Source organism: Oncorhynchus masou, chromosome 31 (assembly GCF_036934945.1).
Source record: "Oncorhynchus masou masou isolate Uvic2021 chromosome 31, UVic_Omas_1.1, whole genome shotgun sequence".
NCBI lineage: Eukaryota > Metazoa > Chordata > Actinopteri > Salmoniformes > Salmonidae > Oncorhynchus > Oncorhynchus masou.
The window spans coordinates 83622852-83632704 of NC_088242.1; positions in this window are offsets into that span (position 1 = coordinate 83622852).

The window sequence follows — 9853 nt, forward strand, 5'->3', positions numbered from 1 at the left end:
TATTTGGCTAAAGTGTATGTAAATTTCCGACTTCAACTGTATGTCACTCCATTTGGTTTCTTCCCAAGTCATCATTGTTTCAGTTTCTGTATCATGTTGGTGCGCTGGTCATGTTTCTTGTTTTGTTCGTTTATTTATTAAATGTATTCACTCCCTGAACTTGCTTCCCGACCCTCAGTGTACATCGTTATAAGTGCGATACACTGAGCATACCAAACATTAGGAACACCTTCGTAATTTTAAGTTACACCACCCCCTTTTTCCTCAGAATAGACTCAATTCGTCAGGGCATGGACTCTCCATTGTGTCGAAAGAGTTCCACAGGGATTCTGGCCCATGTTGACTTCAGTGCTTCCCACAGTTGTGTCAAGTTGGCTGGATGTCCTTTGGGTGTTGGACCATTCTTGATACACACGGGAAACTGTTGATTGTGAAAAACCCAGGATCATTGCCGTTCTTGACACACTCAAACCGGTGCGCCTGGCACCTACTACCATACCCCGTTCAAAGGCGCTTACATATTTTGTCTTGCCCATTCAACCTCTGAATGGCACACATACACAATCCACGTCTTAGTTGTCTCAAGGCTTACAAATCCTTCTTTAACCTGTCTCCTCCCCTTCATCTAAACTGATTGAAGTGCATTGAACAAGTGGCAATCAATAAGGGATCATAACTTTGACCTGGATTCACCTGGTCAGTCTGTCATTGAAAGAGCAGATGTTCCTAATATTTTGTACACCCAGTTTATAAGGAATAGGGTGCCATTTGGGATGCACACATGGATGTTACCAGTACTAATAAATGCAACCATTTGAGGGATTCTTCACGAAACTAAAACAAAAAAAGACAATCTGGGGTTTTCATAGACCTCCTTTTACTTGCAAATCCATTCATTCAATTAACAAACGTGAAAGTTTTCAGTTCAGGAAACTTCAATGGAGACATTCCCATCCCAAACGGAAAAAGGCAACCCAATGACGGGACAGAACTATGGTGCACTATCAGTCATAAAGGGTCAAAGCCAGGTTCCTATATAAGAGATTACACGCAGGAGAACATTTGCTTTAAATCATATTTTACTGTAATGTGTTTTCATTTGGACGTTGTTCAGTAGGCCTGGCTACAGCTGAGAAATGCATCTCCTCCTGCCACACTGTGATGACACAAGCAAGACACCAGCACTTCATCTGGTCTGAGGTATGCACATATAACCTCAATATGAAAGGAGAGGTGAAAGAGTGCTAAGATAAGCACTGCATATACGTACCTAGAGGAGACAGAATCGAACTGATCTACAAATCACAATTAAAAGTTATTGTAAATGGTAATAGATAAAGAGCAACTGCTGAACATGACATTAACTCTTTTCATGCCAGGGACACAGAGGAGCTAATCATGGCAGTAAGAATAGTAGCCAGACAATGTCCTGTCTGACACTGAAATGAAGACCTAAACCCTAATTCCACTTCTTGTCTGATCTGGTTTACCTCCAGAGAAACACAGCTGTCACGACTAGAAGTGGGCTCCTCCAGGTAAATATTTTGCTCTTTACGGCTATATTATAGGGGCATCATACAAAGAAAGCTAGATCTACTCAGGGTTTTCTAAAGCTAACCAGCTTCAGTTAATTTCACATTCCAGCTTAGGTTTCTTCCGCACTACGACTGAGGATATTGCTTGACCGCATGCGTGTGTAAGTCACACATGGCTAGTCAAACACCAAACTCTTAATTGAGACAATACTGAAACATAAATCCATGGGCAAGTCAGTGTCACATTTAAAATTGTGCCGAAATCAAAATGAAGGAAAAGTTATCTTGCAAATTCAACGGTCTATGTTGTGAGACAGCCCTTGCTGTCTCTGCCTGGCCGGTTCCCCTCTCTCCACCGGGATTCTCTGCCTCTAAGGCAGAGTCACTGGCTTACAGGTGCTCTTCCATGCCGTCCCTAGGAGGGGTTCGTCACTTGAGTGGGTTGAGTCACTAATGTGATCTTCCTGTCTGGGTTGTGTCGTGGAGGAGATCTTTGTGGGCTATACTCAGCCTTGTCTCAGGATGGTAAGTTGGTGGTTGAAGATATCCCTCCGGTGGTGTGGGGGCTGTGCTTTGGCAAAGTGGGTGGGGTTATATCCTGCCTCTTTGGCCCTGTCCGGGGGTATCATCGGATGGGGCCAGAGTGTCTCCTGACCCCTCCTGTCTCAGCCTCCAGTATTTATGCTGCAGTAGTTTATGTGTCGGGGGCTAGGGTCAGTCTGTTATATCTGGAGTACTTCTCCTGTCTTACCCGGTGTCCTGTGTGAATTTAAATAAGCTCTCTCTAATTCTCTCTTTCTCTCTTTCTCTCTCTCTCTCTCTCAGAGGACCTGAGCCCTAGGACCATGCCTCAGGACTACCTGGCATGATGACTCTTTGCTGTCTCCAGTCCACCTGGCCGTATTGCTGCTCCAGTTTCAACTGTTCTGCCTGCGGGTATGGAACCCTGACCTGTTCACCGGACGTGCTACCTGTTCCAGACCTGCTGTTTTCAACTCTCTAGAGACAGCAAGAGCGGTAGAGATACTCTGAATGATCGGCTATGAATGCCAACTGACATTTACTCCTGAGGTGCTGACTTGCTGCACCCTCGATAACTACTGTGATTATTATTATTGGATCATGCTGGTCATTTATGAACATTTGAACATCTTGGCCATGTTCTGTTATAATCTCCACCCGGCACAGCCAGAAGAGGACTGGCCACCCCTCATAGCCTGGTCCTCTCGAGGTTTCTTCCTAGGTTTTGGCCTTTCTAGGGAGTTTTTCCTAGCCACCGTGCTTCTACACCTGCATTACTTGCTGTTTGGAGTTTTAGGCTGGGTTTCTGTACAGCACTTTGAGATATCAGCTGAAGTAAGAAGGGCTTTATAAATACATTTGATTTGATTTGAAATAGGCTTTTTAACGTGCTCCTTTTTCACCAACTTCTCAAACCTGATTCGTAGGATACCCGTTATCTTTCCTGCTGCTGTTCCACTCCCTGACCGACTCCCCCAATTCATCCTGCCTTAAACTGATTGGCCAGGGTTGAACGGCCTGGTGTGAAATATGACATCACACACCCATCCCATCCACAGGTATGCACGTGACCACGTGACACGTGACCTCAACATTTCATGAGGTCTCTAAAGTTGTAAATGTACGGCTGTCTAGTCCGATATAGAGTCTTTAATAGTCAGCCCTAGGCATAGAGCTCTCTTTTCTCCTCTGTCCCTGCACACTGAGCCTTTAGTTCTAATCCCATAGGAATAATATGTTTTTACCACGGGTATCAATGGTTCAAACTAACTTTATGAGCCTTTTTGGTTGATAGTGAAACTAATTCAAGCCAACATTAGATGTGACATTTGACCCTGCAAATGAGCGGTAATTCAGACCCAGACAAAGGATCGGGAGTGATTAGTGAAGACTATGCCCTAGATTTCTTGGATCTCCCTGGGTTCGTAGGTTATGGGAATTATCAAACCACCTTCATCTTTAGACTTACCCAATCAAACTATTAACCCCTTTCGTTCATAACCCACTTCATAAAATGATTCAATACAGAGAAGCCCATCGATTTCATGCCTTTAAACCAAATAATGTCCACACTGTGATGTGTTCAACAAATTGCCTGTTGTTCCCATGACACTGACATAGCTCAACAGACAACCATTCTTATTAATGTACAGTGCATTCAGAAAGTATTCATTTTGCTGTGTTTTACACATAATACCCTATAATGACAAAGTAAAAACACGTTTAGAAATTTTAGCAAATGTATTGGAAATGTAAATTAAATATTTCATTTACATACAAGTTACAGACAAAATTGTTGACACACCTACTCATTCAAGGGTTTTTCTTTATTTTTACTATTTTCTACATTGTAGAATACCAATGAAGACTTCAAAACTATGAAATAACACATATGGAATCATGTAGTAACCAAAAAAGTGTTAAACAAATCAAAATATATTTTAGATTCTTGAAAGTAGCCACCCTTTGCCTTAATGACAGCTTTGTACACGCTTGGCATTCTCTCAACCAACTTAACCTGGAATACCTTTCCAACAGCCTTGAAGTTCCCACATATGCTGAGCACTTGTTGGCTGTTTTTCCTTCACTCTGCGGTCCAACTCATCCCACACCATCTCATTGGGTTGAGGTCAGATGATTGTGGAGGCCAGGTCATCTGATGCAGCATTCTCTCCTTCTTGGTCAAATAGCCCTTACAGCCTGGAGGTGTGTTGGGTCATTGTCCTGTTGAAAATCAAATGATAGTCCCACTAAGCACAAACCAGATGGGGTGGTGTATCGCTGCAGAATGCTATGGTAGCCATGCTGGTTAAGTGTGCCTGAATTCTAAATAAATCACAGACGGTGTCACCAACAAAGCACCCCCACACCATCATACATCCTCCTCCATGCTTCTCAGTGGGAACTACGCATGCCGAGATCATCCGTTCACCTACTCTGCGTCTCAGAAAGACACGGAACCAAAAATCTCAAATTTGGACTCATCAGACCAAAGGACAGATTTACACCGGTCTATGTCCATTGCTTGTGTTTCTTGGCCCAAGCAAATCTCTTCTTATTGGTGTCCTTTAGTAGTGGTTTCTTTACAGCACTACGACCATGAAGGCCTGATTCACGCATTCTCCTCTGAACAGTTTATGTTGAACTCTGTGAAGCATTTATTTGGCTGGTAACTCTAATGAATATTTTCCTGTGGCGGTCCTCATGAGAGCCAGTTTCATCATAGCGCTTGATGGTTTTTGCAACTGCACTTGAAGAAACTTTCAAAGTTCTTGAAATTTTCCAGATTGACTGACCTTCATGTCTTAAAGTAATGATGGACTGTCATTTCTCTTTGCTTATTTGAGCTGTTCTTTCCATAATATGGACTTGGTATTTTACCAAATACACCAATCTTATGTATACAACCCCTACCTTGTCACAACACAAATGATTGGCACAAACGCATTAAGAAGGACAGAAATTCCACAAATTCACGTATAACAAGGCACACCTGTTAATTGAACTGCATTCCAGGTGACTAGCTCATGAAGCTGGTTGAGAGAATGCCAAGGCAAAGGGTGGCTACTTTGAAGAATCACAAATATAAAATATATTTGGATTTGTTTAACACTTTTTTGGTTACTACATGATTCCAGATGTGTTTTTTCATAGTTTTGATGTCTTCAGTATTATTTTACAATGTAGAAAATGGTCAAAAGAACGAAAAACCCTTGAATGAGTAGGTGTGTCCAAACATTTGACTGATACTGTAAGTATTAACACCCCTCAGAAAATCCTTTGTAGTAACACATTTGAGTATGTCTGCATCAGCTTTGCACACCCGGATTTGGGAATTTTCTCCCATTATTCCCTGTAGACTTTTATTTAAAGATTTATTTTAAAGAACTGCTAAAGTGCCAGAAATGTACACACTCTGTAACTACTATGAAGATTTTAACTGACTTTTAACTCACTCATTTTAAATCACCCAGACATTTCTCAAAGGTGTAAAGTTATTCTGCTGCTTTGACAGTCATTTCTGCCGATTATTATTTCTTCAATGCAATTGGTGATACATTTTAAGAAAAATAAAAAAAAACCTGTCCCTCATTTAAAGGTCAACCCTGTTATATGAACTGAACTTTAATTTTAACATCCAGAAGAAACATTTAAAATCTTATAGTCAAACCCTAGTGTGAAAGCAGGTTAAACTATTTTAGGCAATTTTCTGGTGTTTTGTGGTGGGTAACTGAGTGGGTCGAGCATAACACGTTAACCCTGTTACCCATAGATAGGCTAGAAAAGCTTGCATTCAATTGCCCCTCCCTGTTGCACATAACAAGCTTCTATTCCCCCTAGGGGATTTATGGCTGATTTAAGATGGAATCGTCAACCCTGTTACTTTACTTGGCACTTAATAGGCACTTACTATAGCCATGTTTTATTTGATTTAACACCTCTTGAGGTAGGAAAATATGTTTTTTATTCAGTTGAATGTGATCTTTGTGACAGAATGTTAAAATGAGGTGAAAACAAGTTTTTCTTCCTACCAAGTTACACTACTCAAAAGGCACCCACCCAATTGGTGGAACGACCCATATCGGAGAAAGCCTGAATGACATAATGTGTGTCAATAGACCCACATTCCCACCACTAAGAGAAGATTATCTGTTTGAAAAGTCATATATCCTCCATGAGACCTTCAGGTGTAATCAATTCTAGATGTAACCTTGGGGGGTAATGGCAATGGAAAAGAATTAGAATCCAAATGTGGTATTGCATCCCCCCCTGCTGCAAGCTTTGGGGAATTAAAGTATCTTGAGTGCAGAAGACCCTCTTTGAGGCAAGCATGGTATTTGGGAAAGGGCCATCAGTTGCAGCACTGCAGCGAAGAGACCAACACTTCAACAGACACAAGGACATTCATGCTAGAGGCATCCCAAAACAAGAGGATAGGCAAGGACTTCTAGGTGGGATGTTTGAAGTAAACATTCAGTGGATATCCCTACTGATTAGGAACTGTCCGTGATCAGCTACTTAATATTAGAAACAGCATGTGATAGACCTCTGGGGATATAAAATAAAGAACAAATGACATTCCTAGCCTATTTCAATTTTCTGTGTTTTCTTTAAATAATAAATCCTTGAATGGCAGGTGTTTTTCTTAGAGGAGAAAAGCCTAAACACGTCCTTGTGTTACCCGACATGTATGGGTTCCAGGGTATCTGCAGCTGGGTGAAGCTATGACTAATAATAATTACAAAATAATATTATTATCAATATCACTCACAATTTCTATCACATATGTCATAATACCATAAAACAAGATAAGATTAATGTCTGAGAAAACTCATGAATGTTTTAAGAAAAACATGCCTGAGAAAAATCTAATACAGTAGGCCTATGTCCTGAATAGGGTTGCAAATTCATCTGTAATCTACTGTAATCTTCAGTAATTTTGGTCATTAACAGAAAATCCATGGCATTCTACAATAACTTTGGTCATTTATACTTGAATAACTTTTAAAAAATGAATTCATATATAGTATTCATTTATTATATCTGTGTTTATATTGTCCATGAGTTTCTAGTAGATAGACCATATGGTTCAAGAGAAAATATCCTAATGAATGAAAAAAGCATATATTTTTAATTAACTCTGCAACTCTTCCAACTATTAACTTTTTTCACAACGGCCACCAGTTTGATGCCGAAACATAACAAATACATATCAACATATAAAAACTAAATGCAAGTTTGTGAAACAAATATATAGATTATATTTAATGTTGAAACCTTCATAACACCAATGGTATTCACTAAATTAACAGTTAAAATGTAGGATAAGACAGCTTTGTCATTCTATTTCTTATATTTTAAAATCATATTATTCAATGATTTCATATCCTGTATATTACATGTGATAAATCCACACAGAAGGCCAGAGATTGTTAGACATCTGTGATAATCTGAAGTACCAAAAGGGCCACTAGATTGTGATAGATTACATAAAATCCTTGAAAAATACACATGGTAGTTTACTGGTACACTTCAAAGGTTTCCAGTAACATACCCTCCTTTGCAAACCTAGTCCTTATTTACCTTACACTTGACCTAAAGTAGTCAGGGTGGAGTTATATAATTTCCTTCCATTTTTCTGTTTCGAATTATGAGTCTGCAGTATTAATCAAATTGCTCTCTTCCTCAATACAGGTGGCTGCCATGCCCTGGCCAATTTGGACAACATGTGCCACCACACAAACCAGAGTTAACTTTCATTAACAGGGTTGGATAGTAACCTGACAGGAAAATTACATTTTAAAGGACACTTTCCAACTTGTATAGGCCATGCCATGTTTCTTAACAGTGGCCATATACATCATCTAGTTGTCTCATGTAGACATTGAGGGTGCTGTTACCATTCTTCTTTCTGAATGAAATAGCCATTGTCCTGAAGAAACCCCACAAGGAGGGGGAGCAATGGATAGAGAGGAACTTATCAGAGAACTCCAGAAGAGGAACAATAAGCATTGGGCTCTAATTGAGAAATTAGAAGAATTCCTTCCACGTTTTTGAAACGTACTGATGTTTTGTTATTGATATGAAAACACTACTTAAAAAAAAATCATAAGTAAGCAAAAAATGTATTCTCAGGTAGGTATCTGTTTAGGTCTTGGCATCTGTGTATTGTTCACCAAGGAGAAATATGAACAGTTATTGCAATTTGGTAAAGGATAAATGTAGGGTCAAGGCAACACAATCTGTACAGTACAGTGTACGGGTCGAAGGTCATCCATCCCGCTATCTGCTTTCACCTTATTTCATCAAAATCGACTGGCACATTCTGTGCAACATTTCACCCATGACGATTCTAGTTGGGCACATTTCATTATAGACAGGCAGTCACCCTTTGTCTGCAATGTTCTTAACTCTGACCAGAGCTGTGGAAATGACATTCATTTAACTTGTCATCTTTTGCAAAATGTTCTCATTTTTCGCCGAATATTGCACTTGAATGCAGTAGGCTGTAATAAAGAGCACAATCATGGACCATCAAAGATCTAATCATGGAATTAAATTGTGTGAGATTCATTCAACAATATCAGAATGTAACTTATAATTTGAGGTAAACGGGTAGTACTGTAGTTTGGAAGCCTGTGCTGGTTTAGGAGAGGGAGCAGATAGAATTCAGATTGCTTCCACATTTAGTAGTTTGAGTTTGACTAAATTTGAGACTTAGGTGTGATTCAACACAGACATGCACCTTGTTCAAAACAACATCCCAATTAAGAGACCAGTGTCAATAGACAGTAGATTTATAACATCTTTAGACATTTAATTACTTTCCAGTCCTGCTGGTAGATCTATGTCTCTGTACACAAATGTTATGTATGAGAATGTCATCTATGAAATGCAGTACCTGTCAAAAGTTTGGAAACACCGACTCATTCAAGGGTTTTTCTTTATTTTTTACTATTTTATACATTGTAGAGTAATAGTGAAGACATCAAAACTATGAAATAACACAAATGGAATCATGTAGTAACCAAAAGTGTTAAACAAATCTAAACATATTTTAGATTCTTCAATGTAGCCACTGTTTGCCTTGATGACAGCTTTGCACAATCTTGGCATTCTCTCAACCAGCTTCATGAGGTGGAATGCAGTTCAATTAACAGGTGTGCCTTGTTCTAAGTGAATTTGTGGAATTTCTTTCCTTCTTAATGCGTTTTAGCCAATCAGTTGTGTTGTGACAAGGTAGGGGTGGTATACAGAAGATAGCCCTATTTAGTAAAAGACCAAGTCCATATTATGGCAAGAACAGTTCAAATAAGCAAAGAGAAATTACAGTCCATCATTACTTTAAGACATGAAGGTCAGTCAATCCGGAAAATGTCAAGAACTTTGAATGTTTCTTAAAGTGCTGTCGCAAAAACCATCAAGTGCCATGATGAAATTGGCTCTCATGAGGATCGCCACAGGAAAGGAACATCCATAGTTACCTTTGCTGCAGAGGATAAGTTCATTAGAGTTACCAGCCTCAGAAATCGTCAATTAATTGCACTTCAGATTGCACCTCACAGAGTTCAAGTAACAGACACATATCAACATCAAATGTTCAGAGGAGACTGCGTGAATCAGGCCTTCATAGTCTAATTGTTGCAAAGAAACCACTACTAAAGGACACCAAGAAGAAGAGACTTACTTGGGCCAAGAAACACGAGCAATGGACATTTAAACCAGTGGAAATTTGTCTTTTGGTTTGATGAGTCCAAATTTGCGATTTTTGGTTCCAACCGCCGTGTCTTTGTGAG